The sequence below is a fragment of the Pristiophorus japonicus genome, chromosome 2 (genome assembly GCF_044704955.1).
Source record: "Pristiophorus japonicus isolate sPriJap1 chromosome 2, sPriJap1.hap1, whole genome shotgun sequence".
Lineage (NCBI taxonomy): Eukaryota > Metazoa > Chordata > Chondrichthyes > Pristiophoridae > Pristiophorus > Pristiophorus japonicus.
Window position 1 is genome coordinate 55,427,693 of NC_091978.1, and position 19,629 is coordinate 55,447,321.

Sequence of the window (19,629 nt, forward strand, 5' to 3'; positions counted from 1 at the left end):
AAAGACTTATGTGACCTACCTGGGCTCGAAGGTGCGCCGGAATCTTCCCGAGCAATTCTCCGGTCCTCCTGGAGCGTGGTGTGGCGCAGCATAGTCTCCCTGGGGCGGAGCAAACCGATCGCAGCCTGCAGGGGGGCGGGGCTAGGGATCAGCCTTCTTGTCAGTGCCGGCAGCGTTGCGCAGGTGCGTTGGAGCATGCGCGTCTGCGCAATGGCTGAGCAGGGCATTTTCCCCCCAGTCTGTGTTTGAATGGTGTGGGTACTGGGGAGGAATGGAGGAGCGTGGGAGGGGGGCACTAGGGAGGTGATCGGTGGGGGAGGAGCATGGCAAGGGAAGGAGGGGGAGCGTGGCAAGGGAAGGAGCGGTAGCGTGGCAAGGGAAGGAGAGGGAGCGTGGCAAGGGATGGAGCGGGAGCGTGGCAAGGGATGAAGCAGGAGCGTGGCAAGGGATGGAGGGGGTGCGTGGCAAGGGTTGGAGGAGCGTGGGTTGGGAGGCATTCGAAATGATCCAAGGGCCAGAGGAGAGAGCAGGGGTGTCTCCTTCCAGCCTCCCCCCATCCCACACAAACACACACGCCCCCTCCCACACACTCCACACACACACACACCCTCCCACACACACACACACCTCCTCCCACCCACACACCTCCTCCCACCCCCCCCACACACATACACACACCCCTCACTGTCAGATAGAGAGAGAGAGAGAGAGACACTGACAGAGACACCTTCCCTTCACATAAAGGTAGGACTTCTATTTTTTATTGATTGATTGCTTATTACTTTGGTCTTGGTGCTTTAGGTGCAGGGTTCCTTCTATTTTTTACTAATTAATTGCTTATTACTTTTTGTGCTTCGTTTAGTGCTTTAAATGTACTTTGCTTCTTTAATGTTGTTGTGAAGGTGTTTATGGAAAATCCTCTAACTTCCCTTCACCCCCTGTTGTGATGTTGATGTGTCCTTTGTGTTTAATGCTTCCCACCCGCTGTCTCTGGCTGTGCCTGCATTAAACTTAACTCTAGGTAAGGTTTTTCAGAACTTACAAAAGTGGATACTTACTCCATTCTAAGTTAGTTTGAAGTAAGTTTTCGCTGCCGAAACTTGCAAAACAGGCCTAAGTGGCTGGACACACCCCCTTTTGAAAAAAAATACCTGAACTAAAATGAACCTAAACTAACTCACTAGAACTGGAGCAAACTAAGTGCCGAGAATTGTGATTTCTAAGATACTCCAAACTAAACTCGTTGCTCCAAGAAAATTGGAGCAACTCCACCCGAAACTTGGGCCCCAAGTGTGAGAATCCTGACTCAGTCACTTTCCAAATTATAATGAGTAAAATAACAGTTTAAAAAAAAAACTATTGATTCAAGACCATTGCAGAAGGTTCAAATGTTCTTGCACATTTCGAGAGACGGGTCCAGATTTCAATGTGCACTTGTGCTGGGAACACGCCCATTGGTGCCCTTCAACATGGATCTCAGTTGGAGTTTATGGGTCAGTAAGAGAGCACATCATTTGCATGGGACAGACAGATCCAAGTGCCACTTTGGCTACATTTTTGGTGCCCTCCTGCCACATGCACCCAAAAACTTGAATGGGTGCCTGGCCATGGGGAGATTGCCCAGGTCTCCCACTGCTCAGCCACAAGCAGTAGCAGGACATTTGGAAAAGCAAAATTTGGTCAGGCAGAGTTTGCATGGATGTATGAAGGGGAAGTCATGTTTGACAAATTTGCTGGAGTTCTTTGAAGATGTAACGAACAGGGTGGATAAAGAGGAACCAGTGGATGTGGTGTATTTGGACTTCCAGAAGGCATTTGACAAGCTGCCACACAAAAGGTTACAACACAAGATAAAATTTCATGGGGTTGGGGCTAATATATTAGCATGGATAGAAGATTGGCTGACAAACAGAAAACAGAGAGTCGGGATAAATGGTTCACTCTCTGGTTGGCAATAAGTAATGAGTGGGGTGCCGCATGGATCAGTGCTGGGACCCCAACTATTTACAATCTATATTAACAACTTGGAAGAAAGGACTGAGTGTAACGTAGCCAAGTTTGCTGACGACACAAAGATGGGAGGAAAGCAATGTGTGAGGACACAAAAAATCTGCAAAAGGACATAGATAGGCTAAGGGAGTGGGCAAAAGTTTTGCAGATGGAGTATAATGTTGGAAAGTGTGAGGTCATGCACTTAGGCAGAAAAAAATCAAAGAGCAAGTTGTTATTTAAATGGAGAAAGATTACAAAGTGCCGCAGTACAGCGGGACCTGGGGGTACTTGTGCATGAAACAATAACATGCAGCCAGTTACAGTAAATATTAATGATTTAGACGAAGCAATTGAATGTAATATCTCCAAGTTTGCAGATGACACTAAGCTGGGTGGCAGTGTGAGCTGTGAAGAGGATGCTAAGAGGCTGCAGGGTGACTTGGACAGGTTAGGTGAGTGGGCAAATGCACGGCAGATGCTGTATAATGTGGATAAATGTGAGGTTATCCACTTTGATGGCAAAAACAGGAAGGCAGATTAGTATCTGAAGATTAGTAAAAGAGGAGGTGCAACAAGATCTGGGTGTCATGGTACGTCAGTCATTGAAAGTAGGCATGCAGGTACAGCAGGCAGTTATGAAAGCAAATGGCCTTCATAGCGAGAGGATTTGAGTATAGGAGCAGGGAGGTCTTACTGCAGTTGTACAGGGCCTTGGTGAGGCCTCACCTTGAGTATTGTGTGCAGTTTTGGCCTCCTAACCTGAGGAAGGATATTCTTGCTATTGAGGGAGTGCAATGAAGGTTCACCAGACTGATTCCCGGGATGGCAGGACTGACATATGACGAAAGACTGGATCGGCTAGGCTTATATTCACTGGAATTTAGAAGAATGAGAGGGGATCTCATCGAAGCATATAAAATTCTGACAGGACTGGACGGGTTAGATGCAGGAAGAATGTTCCCGATGTTGGGGAAGTCCAGAACCAGGGATCACAGTCTAAGGATAAGGGGTAACCATACAGGACTGAGATGAGGAGAAACTTTTTCACCCAGAGAATTTTGAACCTATGGAATTCTCTACCACAAAAAATTGTTGAGTCCAGTTCGTTAGTGTGACCCTTACGGCTAAAGGGATCAGGGGGTTATGGAGAGAAGGCAGGGGTGGGGTACTGAAGTTGCATGATCAGCCATGACTACATTGAATGGTGGTGCAGGCTCGAAGGGCCGAATGGCCTGCTCCTGCACATATTTTCTATGTTTCTATGAAACACAAAAGGATAGTATGCAGGTATAGCAAGTGATCAAGACGGCCAGTGGTATCTTGGCCTTTATTGCAAAGGGGATGGAGTATAAAAGCAGTGAAGTCTTACTACAGCTATATAAGGCATTGGTGTGGCCACACCTGGAATACTATGTGCAGTTGTGGTTTCCATATTTACGAAAGGATATACTTGCTTTGGAGGCAGTTCAGAGAAGGTTCACTAGGTTGATTTAGGGGATGAGGAGGTTGACTTATGAGGAAAGTTTGAGTAGGTTGGGCCTCAACTCATTGGAATTCAGAAGAATGATAGGTGATCTTATTGAAACGTATAAGATTATGGGTATGGGCCCAAGTTTCTACACGCGCCTAGAACGGCGCAGTCCCGACCTGGACGCTCGTTTTTCGCACCACAAAGTGCGCCTAACAAAATCCTCGGTATTCTCCACCTCCACCTCTGGCCCTCGGCGTAGCGCAGCACGAGCTGTGGGGGTGGCGGAGCCAGGTCCCTGCGCTGAAAACAGTGCCGGGACCTCTGCACATGCGTGCTACAGTGGGCACGCAAGTGCAGTAGCTCCAGGCGCCCGAAACTGTGTGGGAGTGGCCCCTAGCCCTGGCCGAATGGCCTCACTGGGGCTGCGTGAATAAGGCTCCGCCCACGGCAAGCTCTTGCTCCCCCCCACCGACCAGACCCGACACCCCCCCCACTGCCTCCGGACCGGACCCGACACCCGCACCCCCCCGCGGACTGGACCCGACCCGACTCTCCCCTCCCTCCCCGCCTCCGGACCCGACCCCCGATCCCGCTTCCCCCCCCGACTGGACCCGACCCGACTCCCGCTCCGCCCTCCCCCGACTGGACCCGACCCGACCAGCGCTCCTGCTCCCGCCCCCCCGACTTGACCCGACCCGCGTTACCGCCCCTCGACCCGACTGGACCCGACCCGACTCGCGCTCCTGCTCCCGCTCCCTCCCCCCCCGACCCGACCTCCCGCCCCCCGACCCCCCCCCCCCCCCCCCCCCCCACTGGACCCGACCCGACTCCCGCTCCCCTCCCCTCCCGGACCCGACCTCCTGCTTCCCCCCCCACCGCTCCGACTGGACCCGACCCGACCCCCACTCCACCCCCCCCGGACTGGATCCGACCTTCCCTCCCCCTCTCTGACCTTCCCTCCCTCTCTCCCCCTCCCCCTGACCCGAACCGAAGCGAACCTCCCCGACCCGACCCAACGCCACCTACCTGTAAATCTGGTGCTGGGGACGGGCCCTGCCCGAAGTCTCGGGCCGGCCCGTTCAGCCTTCGGTCCCAAAAAGCCTGCCTGAAGCACTTTCACACAGGTAGGAAGATGGTTTATTTAATCTTTTCTTTGCTTATAAATGTTTATTCAGGTTGGATTTATTTGTATAATATTTGTATAAGTATAAATAAGGATTTATTATAGAATTTAATGACTTCCCTTCCCCCCCTCCCCCCCCACCTCGTTCTGGACGCCTAATTTGTAACCTGCGCCTGATTTTTTAATGTGTAGAACAGGTTTTTTCAGTTCTACAAAAATCTTCACTTGCTCCATTCTAACTTAGTTTGGAGTATGTTTTCACTGTGGAAACTTTTAAATCAGGCGTCAGTGGCCGGACACGCCCCCTTTTGAAGAAAAAATTCTGTTCCAAAGTGGAACTGTTCTACCTGACTAAAACTGCAGAAAAAAAAAATGTGGAGAATTGCGATTTCTAAGATAGTCCGTTCTCCACCAGTTGCTCCTAAAAATCAGGCGCAAATCATGTGGAAACTTGGGCCCTATGAGGGGACTTGACAAGGTAGATGCAGAGAGGATGTTTCTACTGATGGAGAGACTAGAACTAGAGGGCACGATCTTAGAATAAGGGGCTGCCCATTTAAAACAGAGGTAAGGAGAAATTTCTTTGCTGAGGGCTGTAAAACTGTGGAATTCGCTGCCTCGGAGAAGCTGGGACACTGAATAAATTTAAGACAGAAATAGATAGTTTCTTAACCGATAAGGGGTTATGGGGAGCGGACGGGTTAGTGGAGCTGAGTCCATCATCAGATCAGCCATGATCTTATTGAATGGCGGAGCAGGCTCGAGGGGCCGTATAGCCTACTCCTGTTCCTATTTCTTATGTTCTTATTATAACAAGGAAGCTGATCTAAGGATTTAAAGCAAAAGTCCTCTTCAGGGGTCTAGGCTTCTTGCCAGTCCTGGACTCCACTGGTGGTGCCTACATGTGCCCTAGTGGCAGAAAGTATGCATCAGCTCTTTTAACGTATCAGCCACTACTATTATGCCAAGTCCCCATCTATGGCCAGGTCAGGAGATTCTCAGCCTGATCAGTCCCTGTCCCTAGATCTGTTCTAGCCTGTCTTTTGTTTTGTAACAGCTGAAAATGTCAAATAGATCCAGTGTAACCAGTGTGCCCCATTTCCTTGTGGGTTCTGCTGGTCTCATGCAGAAATCCTATCATGGAAGCTGGGGAATTTAAATTCAGTTAATTAAATAAATCTGGAATGAAAAAATAAGCTAGTATCAGTAGTGGCGACCATGAAATTACCGGATTGTCGTAAAAACCCATCTGGTTCACTCAGATCCTTACCTAGTCTGGCCTACATGACTCCAGACCCACAGCAATGTAGTTGCCTCTCAACTGCACTCTGAAATGGTCGAGCAAGCCACTCAGTTGTACCAAACCGTGACAACACGGACCGTAGCGGTTCAAGAAGGGGGCTCACCACCACCTACTCAAATGCAAGTAGGGATGGGCAATAAATGCCAGCCTTGCCAGCGGCACCCACATCCCGTGAATGAATTAAAAAACAGCTTAGCTTTGTAATTTCCTCCACCCCAATGCAAAATAATAAAGGATTTATGAAATATGCAAAATCAGCCAAGGGTCATTTACAATAGTTGATTTCGAGTGATATAGGCACCCTATACATTTCTCAGCCATTTTGCCACAACATTTGCAAACTTAAAAAAACAGCTGAAAGAAATTGCTAAACAAAACCCCAGATAGGAACACAAGTAAGCTTTAGTAATCAATATGGGACATCACATATCTATTAAGAATATATTAAACACCTTACATATGGTACAATATTCCTGTTCAAATAACATGACTCCCTGTTTTCCAGTCATGCCTTTTATGTCAACATTATAATGGAAAAATCGAATGTCAACATTTTCCTCTTGCACTATAATTATGGGCTTCCTAACAGTCAGTGGTGCTATTATGTCCCCTGGTCCAGTTGCCCACCAGCTCTGCCTCAGCTGTCAACTTGAAGTCAAACTTTTTACCTCTCCTTGAAGACAGAATTTAAAAATATTAATCGCTTTTTATCTGCACTGAAAGTGAAACTTTTTAAATATATAAAAAATTCTTCCCTATCCTGCCAAAATCCCTGACCAGTGGATCTTTAAAAAAATGTCCATAACCACACCAAAGTAACTGCTGCTGTTGCCTATTTCACAGTCTCAGGTCCTCTTCTAATCCACTTTTGCTTCTTCTTGCTCTCTTCCTCCAGCTCTTGCCTCTTGTTGCTGGGACGGGCATGCTGTATACTGGGCCTGTGATCTCTAAACCAGGCCTTCAAATTCCTTTTTACCACTGCACTCCCACACTCCTGCAGGCCTGATTTCTCATCTTCATTGATTAACTAGCACTTTAGTTTTGAAACCACTGATTACACTCTTATAGTATACTTACCTACATTGAAAGCACTGATTGCTCTTATAGTAGTTACCTAGATTGAAAAGGCTGCATGAACGGTGACTTGAGGAGGTGTAGGATGAGCAGGGTGACGCATGATATTTGTAGCAAGATGAGTCAAGGATGTACAGATGTGGGATATGGGTTGTCAGGCCAGGTTGGAAATAGGGAGGAACAGGTAAAAAGGCGACAAGCAAGCAATGAGTACTGCAAAATGGAAGGGTTATGGAAACAATGGGACCGAGGGAGTGCTGGTAATTGGCATCAGTATGGCAACTGATAGTTGCAAATATTTGATGAAGCAAGAGGAATGTGTTGACAGGATGGGTTTAAGGGCAGGGGACACAATAAGGGACCTCAAGCTAATAGCCAGGTTTCTACTTCTGATCACTATATAATTACCTCTGCTGGCAAGTGTGCATCCATGAATATGAAGTGACAACAAGGTCAGGTTGGCCATCATGCACGCCATGGTCAAACTGGCTACTGACACTGATGTCTGGCTCACACAGAAATGGCCGATGCCATGCTGCTTTGTGAACTAATCACTTGTACCGCACAGTATCTAAATATATTACATTTACAGAATTTCCATCGTCAACAATGACCGTGAAGAACTCCAATGAATTTGTTAAGAAAGACCTCCCTCCCCATAAATCAATGCTGCCTCCCTCTTACCATATCTATTTATGAGTTTCATTCTCCCTTCTTTCAGAACATATTCTAATACTTTATACAATTCAACATTCAACCCAGGACATTATTTGGCCTCAATAGCTTGTAATCTTCTGGGTTGAAATATTGGAGTGCGTAGATAAGCATGTCAGCTATCAGCTGAGAGAGGTCATTCTAAAATTAGATCTGAGCTTAGTGGGACCAGATCTGCAGTTCTGATCTCACTATTTTAAAAACGACATTAATTTACTGGAGTGAGTACAAAGACTGATTCCAGAACTAAGAGGCAGAGGTTTGAGAAGTTGCCTACTTTCGGACTAGTTGGAACTTTCTCCAGGGAAGATTGGAGGGCAATTTGACAGAAGGATTTAAGATTATGAAGGACTTGGACAATTTAGATCCAGATGAACTTTTCTGCCGTACGCCGTTCAAGAATGAAAGATCATGATTTAAAATTGAGGACAATAAAATAGTCAATTCAGGCAATTTTTTTTCAGTAAATTGGTGATAAACACATGTGGACCAGATTACCAGCAAGGGTGGTGGAACAGGAGGTGATGATGTCGTTGTAGACAAATTCTCATCAATAGTGTTTCTTGTGGAAAATTGGATCAGTAGACTAGATGGAACAGTCTATTCCTTCCTGAATCTGTTACTATGGCAGGCCTCACATCCCACAATAGAGCACAGCACAGAAAACGCCTCATCTATAAAATATGCTGGGTAAAAAAATTGCTTTTGCACTTGTATTTGGGAGTCCTGTCAACTGAGGAGTGAGTGCATGTAGAGAGAAAAAATACTTTCTGAACTTGGCAGCACAGTTCAGAGTCCCAATGCTGCTAATGTCCATCACTGCCTGCCTGTGTGCCAATGTTATGCTAAACTCTGTGGTTTTACTCATCTAATAATATGTGAAAGTAAAGAATCTTCTTGCAAAGTACGAAGGTTGCTGAGCTCCCCTGCATGCTACCATTTTATGGAAAAGAGAGAGAATTGAAGGGGAACAAGTGGGACAGAAAAACTCTTTTAATGCCATTTAATGATTGTTAATATTGGTTCTATTTTCACAGCGATGCAAGTTGGAATCACATTTTCAGTGCTTGCATCATAGCAAAGTTGATGGTCGAGCTCATGCACAGTACTCAGATACATGCACAGAGCGCTGATCATTGGCCTTCTGCTGATAGTGCATATCTTCTCCTATTTACCAGAAGATGCAACTCAGTCGCCCTAAAGGTAACTGAAGAAAATCACTAATTGAGCAGCTACATCAGCAGCAAGTGAGCAGTGAACCTGAATTAAAAAACACGGGTAGACCATCCACATGCAACCTGCATGCTGGAAGCAGCTTGCTTCTTTTAATTCTGTTTAAATTTCTGGCACAAGCCCATACCTCAGGTATGCAACTGACTCATGACTAAAGATTTCATCCTAGGGTTTGACAGCTCTGCTCACTGCTTGTATGTGTCATCTTTTTATTTCTTCCCTAAAACTATCTATTTAAAAGGCAGAAGATATAAAAATAACTGGCATACACCATACTATATAAAAATACTTGATTTAATTTTGATTACTGTACAATTTTACCTGAGCCTCACACCCAGATAGAGTCTCAAACCACAAATATTTACCCAAATGCCTCAGAGCAGTTTCTGGAACACTGAATGTATAACCAGTTATATTTACAATAGGCATGTACCCTGCATAAGTGTTTGGCTGCAGTTTAAAAAAATGTATTTTAATCAATTACAGAAGTATGCTGTGTTTTAAGAGGTATACATGTACCACTAAATCACACATATGCTATGATTCCAAAACTATAGCCAAATAATACTACAATCTTTTTGATTTACTGGGCTCACGGCCCACACCCTCCTCAACCCTACCTCTTAGCTCCCGAGAGCATTTAGACTTTACTTGACCTCAAAGTACTTCAATGAATCAACTACTGCCTGGAATCTAGAGCATTTCCCTAAATTTATATTCCATTTTTTTTTGTTATTAAATTAAACATGTGGCTGTAGCTCAAAATGCATTCAACCTTCTTACTAAGAACTCTGTGAATAAATTAACACTAGAGATTATACAATTATGATGCTCTATTTTGGCATAGAAGGGCAGAAAAGTCATGAAGTGACTGCCCAGTAGAATAACCAGTTTAGATGCAGCTCCACATGATGGTAATTAACTTTACCACAGGTGGGTGGTAGAGGGAACCTGCTTTGACTTACTTGAGCAATCTCTCCTCAGAAAGCACGCTGACGATCTGGCTTGGGCTCAGGTCACATAGACAGGAGAGACCAGAAAAGGTGGGGGGGGGGAGGGGAGGGGATGAAATTAGAGGATAAAGGGGAAAAGACCTAGGTCAAGTACCATGATAGGCAAGTAGTCATCCTGAAATAGCTCCATCACTTCAGTTTTTCTCCCCATTTTCTCCTCTCGTTTCATGGAGCTGCTGACTCATGCTGGAATATGGTTCTACCGACGCCAACTACTCTCTAGTACCTCGCCCAAGTAGTCATTCTTCAAGTGCAAGCCTAGACAGTGAGTGTTGGCACACTGTTTAACCATACAGATCTGGTCTGTGTCACTCAATTCCACACTGGCTAATGCAATAGTAAAACTTGAGAAACCAAGCTGAAAGGCCAAGGCAGGAGAATACTATAAAAGCGAAGATGAAGCAATGCCAACTTTGGGGTTTAAATGTCTGATGATCCTTAGAGTTTTAAGATCCTAGAAAGGAATGAGTTAAGCTAGGAGACTGCAACAAATCTTGATTTCAATAGTGAGGATGAAGGGAGGAGGAAAAGTATGTATTTCAGGACACATAGCTTAGAAGGAATGAGAGGGGAAAGTTCAAGAAGCAATGTCCCACCATCATATGATGAATATAGAAAGGAAGAAATATTTCTACAGAGAGAGATGAAAGAGAAAGAAAGAAAATAAAAGATTGCGATCTAGAGGATACAGAGGAATTGCCCATCAAACAACAACTTCTTATTATCCTTGGTCACTATAACTGTGGTGTCTTATCCTTTCTTCACCTCTTCACAGCATTAAACATGGTTAATCACGGCATATTCCCCCACAGTCCACCGCGGTGTGCCTGTTTGTGCAGCTCTGCTTCGACTTGTCCCAACATAGCTTGCGTAGTTACCTCTGAAGTTCCCCAAGGATCCATCCTAGCCCACTTCTCTTTCTCACGACAAATAGGTCACTGAATTGTAGGACAGGGGAAATTAGCACAGGCTGTACTCTCCCAATTCAGCGCTGACTTCTGCCTTCCCAGTAGACAGGACTGCTGAATCAGCCCATAGATTTTATTCATATGTCTCACAAATCTAGCGAACAATGATCACTTCTCACCTTTGATGGCTGTAAAGGAGGGAGAGAGAAAACAGGGAATTATGGACCGGTCAGCCGGACATCGGTAGTGGGTAAAATGATGGAATCAATTATTAAGGATGTCATAGCAGCGCATTTGGAAAGAGGTGACATGGTAGGTCCAAGTCAGCATGGATTTGTGAAAGGGAAATCATGCTTGACAAATCTTCTGGAATTTTTTGAGGATGTTTCCAGTAGAGTGGACAAGGGAGAACCAGTTGATGTGGTGTATTTGGACTTTCAGAAGGCTTTCGACAAGGTCCCACACAAGAGATTAATGTGCAAAGTTAAAGCACATGGGATTGGGGGTAGTGTGCTGACGTGGATTGAGAACTGGTTGGCAGACAGGAAGCAAAGAGTAGGAGTAAATGGGTACTTTTCAGAATGGCAGGCAGTGACTAGTGGGGTACCGCAAGGTTCTGTGCTGGGGCCCCAGCTGTTTACATTGTACATTAATGATTTAGACGAGGTGATTAAATTTCCAAATCTCCAAATTTGCGGATGACACTAAGTTGGGTGGCAGTGTGAGCTGCGAGGAGGATGCTATGAGGCTGCAGAGTGACTTGGATAGGTTAGGTGAGTGGGCAAGATGAAGTATAATGTGGATAAATGTGAGGTTATCCACTTTGGTGGTAAAAACAGAGAGACAGACTATTATCTGAATGGTGACAGATTAGGAAAAGGGGAGGTGCAACGAGACCTGGGTGTCATGATACATCAGTCATTGAAGGTTGGCATGCAGGTACAGCAGGCGGTTAAGAAAGCAAATGGCATGTTGGCCTTCATAGCGAGGGGATTTGAGTACAGGGACAGGGAGGTGTTACTACAGTTGTACAGGACCTTGGTGAGGCCACACCTGGAGTATTGTGTACAGTTTTGGTCTTCTAACTTGAGGAAGGACATTCTTGCTATTGAGGGAGTGCAGCGAGTTCACCAGACTGATTCCCGGGATGGCGGGACTGACATATTAAAAAAGACTGGATCAACTGGGCTTGTATTCACTGGAGTTCAGAAGAATGAGAGGGGATCTCATAGAAACGTTTAAAATTCTGACGGGTTGAGACAGGTTAGATGCAGGAAGAATGTTCCCAATGTTGGGGAAGTCCAGAACCAGGGGTCACAATCTAAGGATAAGGAGTAAGCCATTTAGGACCGAGATGAGGAGAAACTTCTTCACCCAGAGAGTGGTGAACTTGTGGAATTCTCTACCACAGAAAGTTGTTGAGGCCAATTCACTAAATATATTCAAAAAGGAGTTAGATGTAGTCCTTACTACTAGGGGGATCAAGGGGTATGGCGAGAAAGCAGGAATGGGGTACTGAAGTTGCATGTTCAGCCATGAACTCATTGAATGGTGGTGCAGGCTCGAAGGGCCGAATGGCCTACTCCTGCACCTATTTTTTATGTTTCTATGTATCCTTAGTCTTCCTTTATCTATTGAGATTCTTGGCCTCACGATCTATTATAACCTCTATTGGAACTCCCACATCTCCTCAAACTGTCTGCTTTTATCACCGAAAAATGTGCCAAGCTACTTCTTACAAGAGAAAAGGACCAGGTTCTGAGCCTTTGCAGGAGGGTTAGGAGAGGCAACTTAAGGTTTGGTCGTAAAGTTATGATTTGATAGTGGGGAGGAGAGAATGTCAGAGAGGCTTTGGTTTGGGAAAGGAATTCCAAAGAGGAAGGCCGAGCAGCTGAAAGTCATGGAGAAGGTCATAGAGATAGGGTGGGGAGAAGCCATGGAGCAATTTGTAGAGAAGGATGTGAATTTGAAATTCAACCTATTGGGGATGGAAAGGCAAAGTAGGTCAGTGGGGCTTAGTGCTCGATCAGATATAACTTTTCTTCTTTAATTTGCTCATAAGATTTAGATGACGCTGGCAGAGCCACATTTAATGCCTATCCTTAGCTGCCCCGAGAAAGTGGTAGTGGTTTTCTCCTTGAACAGTTGCAGTCCTTGTGGTAATGGTGCTCCCATAATGGTGTTAGGTAGCAAATTCAAGGTTTTGACTGAACAACAATGATGGAATCATGATATATGTTCCTGTCAGGTTAGTGTGTGACTTGGAGGGGAACTTGTAGGTGGTAGTGTTTCCATGATCCTGCTGATTGTGTCCTTTGTGGTAGAGGTCACAGGCTGAGAGGTGCCTTTGCAGCAAGTTTGGTGAGTTGCTACCAAGGATCCTGCAGATAGTACTTATTGCAGCCACAGTCTGCATGTAAATAAGGAATAGGAAGTGGATAAAACCTTGGGAAACTCCAGAGGTGACAGTGTGAGCGTGGGTAAAGAAGCACCATTTAAAAATGGAAACCAAAAGGTCAACCGAAGGATGCCATTGGTGACTCTGGCTAGTGCTGAAGGTAGAGTAGCAACAGACTTGAAGGGATTTAAACAGGAGTATTGAGAGAGGTGGGCAAAGAACTGGGAAGCAACGACATCTTTGAGAACCTTAGAGAGGAAAGGAAAGCTTTAGATGGGGCGGTGTAGAATGGATGAGTGAAGGTGGATTTTATGAGCATGGTGGGATCCTGATGCCTTTCAAAGGGAAATGGTATCCTAAAAATGGGAACCATTAACAACAGCTCGCATAGAAGCCAATACGGAAAGTTGAATTGTCAGAAGTTGCATGGGAATGGAATCAAGGAGGCAGTCTTCCATAAAGTCCAAAACGTCCAAGGTGAGCCTCATAGGCAAGGAGAGGCATATGGTATGAAGGGAAAAACTGCAGAGCGATGGGCAAATCAGTGCTAGATTGGGCAGGGAATTAGGAAAGGTTGAGAATGTGTGGGAGAGGAAGGTGTGGTAAAGGCAGAGACAGCTAGTCTTAGTCTTAGAGATGAAAACATCCTCAAGCCTTTCATCTCCTTTCCCACTAAATAGCATGACATGGACTGACAATGTTACCAGCATCCCAAAGTACACACTGTGATTGGGATTTGGACGAGGTTTTCAATTGTACACTGCAGCTTGTATGTGTGCCTTTTTGAGGTATGGGTATGTGTGAGATGCAATGGAGGATCTGTAATATTGGTTGGGATTCTGCGGTAAGAATAACGGTGAGGCTATCAGCGCTCACCGTTATTAAGGAGTAAATCGGATAACAATATTCCGGCGTTCGCACAGGCATAGTTAAACATGGAAATCAGGAAGTTGCTATCCGATTTGCCCTGCTCCTCCACAAGCTTCACTACACCGGTACCTCGCTGAGGGACTTGGCATTCAAACACGAAGGGCGTGAAGTTGCGGTACTTACCCAATAAACACACCAGAAAAAGTTAGGGCTTGTTCATTCAAGTGTAAGTGAATTTTTAATGGCATGATAACTCTTAATTGCTACCAAACAACCTCTCTGATACTGAAAATTTACTTCACAAGTGTGGAATTTCATTCCTTCAAATTTTAACTGTTGTTAGAGATTTAAAATAGTTTTACATTTTTAAAAAAACTTTTCCTTTCTGTCTCTTTTATCTCTCTCTTAATTCTATCTTTCTTTCCCTCTCTTTATTTGGCTTTCTGTACCTGATTTTACATTGAATTAAATATTCTAATTTACACTTCCTGGTTTAGACTCTGCGTTCCTCAGTAAAGATTCTTCAATCTGATTGGTTGAGGAGGCACACTGTTGCATGTCCTGTTCACAAAATCCCAGAACCCCTGTAGAGGGTGCCGGACTATATTGACTGTCTGATAACTGCAAATTGTGGTGCAAAAGCCCACAGCAATTCTGTGGGCAAGCGCAGTTCATTCGCCAATGACCAAAAAATCTGGGCCATTGTGTGACAGCTTGGCAGAGTTACTTGGTAAGTTTACTTTGTGAACATGCCATCAACTCTGGTACATGATATCGCTTTACCATGCCAGATTTTTAAGTCTGCAGTCAGTGCAAAAAGTTCTGTGGGATCCCCTGCAGTGCCATACCGAGGGAGTGCTGCATTGTTAGTGGCTTAATTTTTTGGATGAGATGTTAATTTGAGGCTTTATCTGTATTTTCAGGTGAGCATTAAAGATCCCATGACAATATTTGGAGAACAGGGGAATTTTCCTGGTATACTGGCCAACATTCATCCCGCAGCCAACATCATCAAACAGATTAACTGGTCATTTATCTCATTGCGGTCTGTGGGGCCTTGCAGTCTGTAAATTGGCTGGTGTGTTTATAGGAACAGGACTAGGCCATTTAGCCCCTCGAACCTGTTCCACCATTTAATGAGATCATAGCTGATCTGTTACCTAATTCCATATACCTGCCTTTGTCCCATATCCCCTAATATCTTTGGTTAACAAAAATCTATCAATCTCAGATTTAAAAATAACAATTGCTATTTTCGGTAGAGAGTTCTAAACTTCTACCACTGTGTGTGTAGAAGTGTTTCCTAACTTTTAGATTATGCCCCCTAGTGCTAAACATCCTGACCAGCGGAAAAGGTAATTGACCTGAAACATTGACTATGTTTTTTCTCCACAGATGCTGCCTGACCTGCATTTCCAGCATTTTCTGTTTGTAGTTCAGATTTCCAGCATCTACTGTATTTTGCTTTTGAAATAGTTTCTCTCTATCTATCCTATCAGTTCCCCTTAATATCTTGAAAACTTTATAATCAAATCACCCCTTAATCTTCTAAATTCCAGGGAATACAACTTGTTTGTGTAATCTCGCCTCAAAATTAACCTTTGGCGTCCATGATTTACATCATTCTTGTAAATCTACGCTGCCTATATCCTTCCTGTGTGGTGTCTAGAACTGCTAACAGTACTTCAGGCTAACTAGGGCTTTGTATAGCTGTAGCCTAACTTCTACCCGTTGTATTTTAGTGCTCTAGATAAAAAAGCCAGCATTCCATTAGCCTTTTTGAATATTTTTTGTACCTGTCCATGACATTTTGATGATCTATGTACATGGGACCCCAAACCTCTATGGGCCTCCACTGTTTCCAGGTTCGATCCTTTCCAGGTCCAAAGTGGATGACCTCACATTTGCCTACATCGAAATCCATTTGCCACAGTTTTGCCCATTTGCTTAATCTATTAATATCTAAGTTTATGCTTCCATCTACAATGCCGCCTATCTTTATATCATTGGCAAACTTAGATATGTGGCTATCTATCCCATCATCTAAGTAGCCAATAAATACGGTGAGTAGTTGAGGCCCCAACACAGATCCGTGCAGGTACCCATTAGTCACTTCCTGCCAATAGAGTACCTGCCCATTATCCCTACTCTCGGTCGCCTGCTCCTCAGCCAATTTCCTAACTAGGCCAATAATTTGCCTTCGTAACAACAGTAACTCCATCTCAAGGATAATTAATTGGTTGTGAAGTGCATTAGGATGTCCTGAGGACACAAAAGGTACTATATAAATGCAAATTTTTTGCAACAACTGGTGAGACCAGCGCATCACTCTGGTGGGGGTGGGGGGAGGGGGTGTTGGACCAGGATTTACTAAATATTGTCCTTGATCCTTGAAGACTCAAAAAGATTTCCCCATTGAATTGACTCTGACATCAAGATGTAGGAGTTCAGCCATTGCGCTGTGGGAGAAATAAAGGCTATGTATGCGCACTGATAATCTAGAGTTTGAAAGGGGATAATGAATGGAGAGTGACTCACCAGAGAGCATGGGTGGATGCACTGATATGAAAAAGGAGAGTGTCTTATAAAAAGACTCAGAGGATGAGCCATCAGCTGGGTTAAAGACAGAATAATTGAGAGAAAACAGGTTAGCAGTATACATCATTTAGGTGGAAGGCCTTTCGATAGCAACTTCTTCAGAAGTTCAGGGTGCAAGATCCCATCAAATATTTTCAAGCTGACTGATACAAAGACAAATAATTTATCAAAGAAGCATTTTTTTGCTTTTAAATCTTTCATTTTTGGTTGCTAATCAGTGAGACAAACAAATGCGGTCTGTGGAATTCAAGGTCTGTTGGAGTATTTCTAAAGCAATTTTTTAAAACTGTCAGCTGTGGCTTCGTGAGTAGCACTCTTGCCTCTGATTCAGATGGTTGTGGGTTCAAGTCCCACTCCAGAGACTTGAGCACAAAAATCTAGGCTGCCACTCCAGTGCTATGCAATGTCGGAGGTGCCGTCTTTCGGATGAGACGTTAAACTGTGACTGCGTCTGCTCTCTCAGGTGGAAGTAAACGATCCCATGGCACTATTTCGAAGAAGAGCAGGGGAGTTAACCCTGGTGTCCTGGCTAATATTTATCCCTCAATCGCCATAACACAAACAGATTATCTGGTTATCACATTGCTATTTGTGGGAACTTGCTGTGCACAAATTGGCTTTCCTACATTCAACAGAAGTACTTCATTGGTTGTAAAGCGCTTTGAGACATCCGGTGTTCATGAAAGGTGGTACTGTATATAAATGCAAGTCTTTCTTTCTCAGACACTAAAACATACATAAGCAGATGTAACCCAAGGGGTTTCTCCTTGGTTACTGTCACTGCAGCGTGACATTAAATAGTTCCATACATAGCATACTTAACCAGAGAATTACCTCCCCCTTAACGAGATAATAAAATAATTTATGCTCTCTAACTGCTCAATTGTGTTCAGTCATACAGACCAGGATGGTACCAGTTCCAAACCTTAGAGCATGGCATCTGCAAACTTGTATATACCTTTCTCCATTCAGATCATTAATATATATAGTGAAAAGCTGAGGCTCGTACAGATCCTTGAGGAACACCATCCCACCAATGAGAGAATGAACTCTTTATCTTTACTCTTTGGCTCATACCTCTCAACCAATTACCGACCCATGCCACAAGGTTACTTCAATTTCCGTGCACTTCCATTTTTGCTAATAATCTCTAGCGTGGAACCTTATCAAATGCCTTATAGAAGTCTATGTGGACATCATCAATAGACAGTCTCCTATCCATCATGCTGGAGTTCCTCAAGAACTTCAAGCAGATAAGGCAGGCATGACCTACCCTTCACAAACCAATGCTGATTCTCTTGGATAAGCTGATACTTGTCCAAGTGCTCAGTCAGATTATCTGGTTATGCTATTTGGGGGAGCTTGATGTGCGCAAATTGGCTGCCGCATTTCATACACTGAAACACAAAAACATAGAAAATAGGTGCAGGAGTAGGCCATTCGGCCCTTCGAGCCTGCACTGCCATTCAATAAGATCATGGCTGATCATTCCCTCAGTACCCCTTTCCTGCTTTCTCTCCATACCCCTTGATCCCCTTAGCCGTAAGGGCCATATCTAACTCCCGCTTGAATATATCCAATGAACTGGCATCAACAACTCTCTGCGGCAGGGAATTGCATAGGTTAACAACTCTGAGTGAAGAAGTTTCTCCTCATCTCAGTCCTAAATGGCCTATCCCTTATCCGAAGACTATGTCCCCTGGTTCTAGACTTCCCCAACATCAGGAACATTCTTCCCACATCTAACCTGTCCAGTCCCGTCAGAATCTTAAATGTTTCTATGAGATCCCCTCCCATCCTTCTAAACGCCAGTGAATAAAGGCCCAGTTGATCCAGTCTCTCCTCATATGACAGTCCAGCCATTCCTGGAATCAGTCTGGTGAACCTTCGCTGCACTCCCTCAATAGCAAGAACGTCCTTCCTCAGATTAGGAGACCAAAACTGTACACTATATTCCAGGTGAGGCCTCATTAAGGCCCTGTATAACTGCAGTAAGACCTCCCTGCTCCTATGCTCAAATCCCCTATCTATGAAGGCCAACATACCATTTGCCTTCTTCAACGCCTGCTATATCTGCATGCCCACTTTCAGTGACTGATGAACCATGACACCCAGGTCTCGTTGCACCTCCCCTTTTCCTAATCTGCCGCCATCCAGATAATATTCTGCCTTCGTGTTTTTGCCCCCAAAATACATTACAACTGAAGTACTTCATTGGTTGTAAAGCGCTTTGGGATGTCCGTGATGATAGATTCCAGTAACTCCCCCATTCTTAAATAATGGAGTGACATTTGCAATTTTCCAAACCAAAGGCACAATTCATAAATTTAGAGCGCTTTGGAAAATTATGACTAATATATCTTTCCTCACCTCTCTCTTTTAATACCTCAGGGTGGTAATCATCAGGGCCTTGAGATTTGCCTCTCTCAAGTCACATTATTTTCTCCATTACCAATTTGAGACATATATTAAATCCACTAAGTTCTTCCCTTTGTCTTAGTTTTATATTCACTTGTACCACTGGTATTTTTTCCTCGTCCTCCATTGTGAAAATGGATACAAAGTAATCATTTGAAAAGTTTGTCATTTTCTTATTATCCATTATCTTTCCTGCATCGGTCTTAAATGAGCCTTTACTAATCCTTTTCTCTTAATATATCTGTAAATGTTGTTGCTGTTAGCTTTGATATCCCTTGCAAGTTTTTTTCACATTCCTTTTTGCATCATTGCTTAACTACACAAGTGAAGTCTTTGGCGTTCAGGATTATGTACTGTTTTCGTAAATATTTCTGTTAATACTTCCCACTGTTTGTCTGTAGGTTTACCCATTAACAGTTCAGCCCAGGTTACTGTGGTAAATTTTTCATCCTTTCGAAGGTTGCCTTACTTAAATTTAAAACCTTGGTTTGTGACTCTACCTTGTTCTCAAACC

At 44.3% G+C, this 19,629-nt stretch overlaps 1 protein-coding gene across 3 annotated transcripts in view; it reads right to left on the reverse strand.

The window, feature by feature from the left end:
• Positions 1–19,629, reverse strand: part of dym (dymeclin) — a 669,399-nt gene that overhangs the window by 67,409 nt on the left and 582,361 nt on the right. The window lies entirely within an intron of this gene.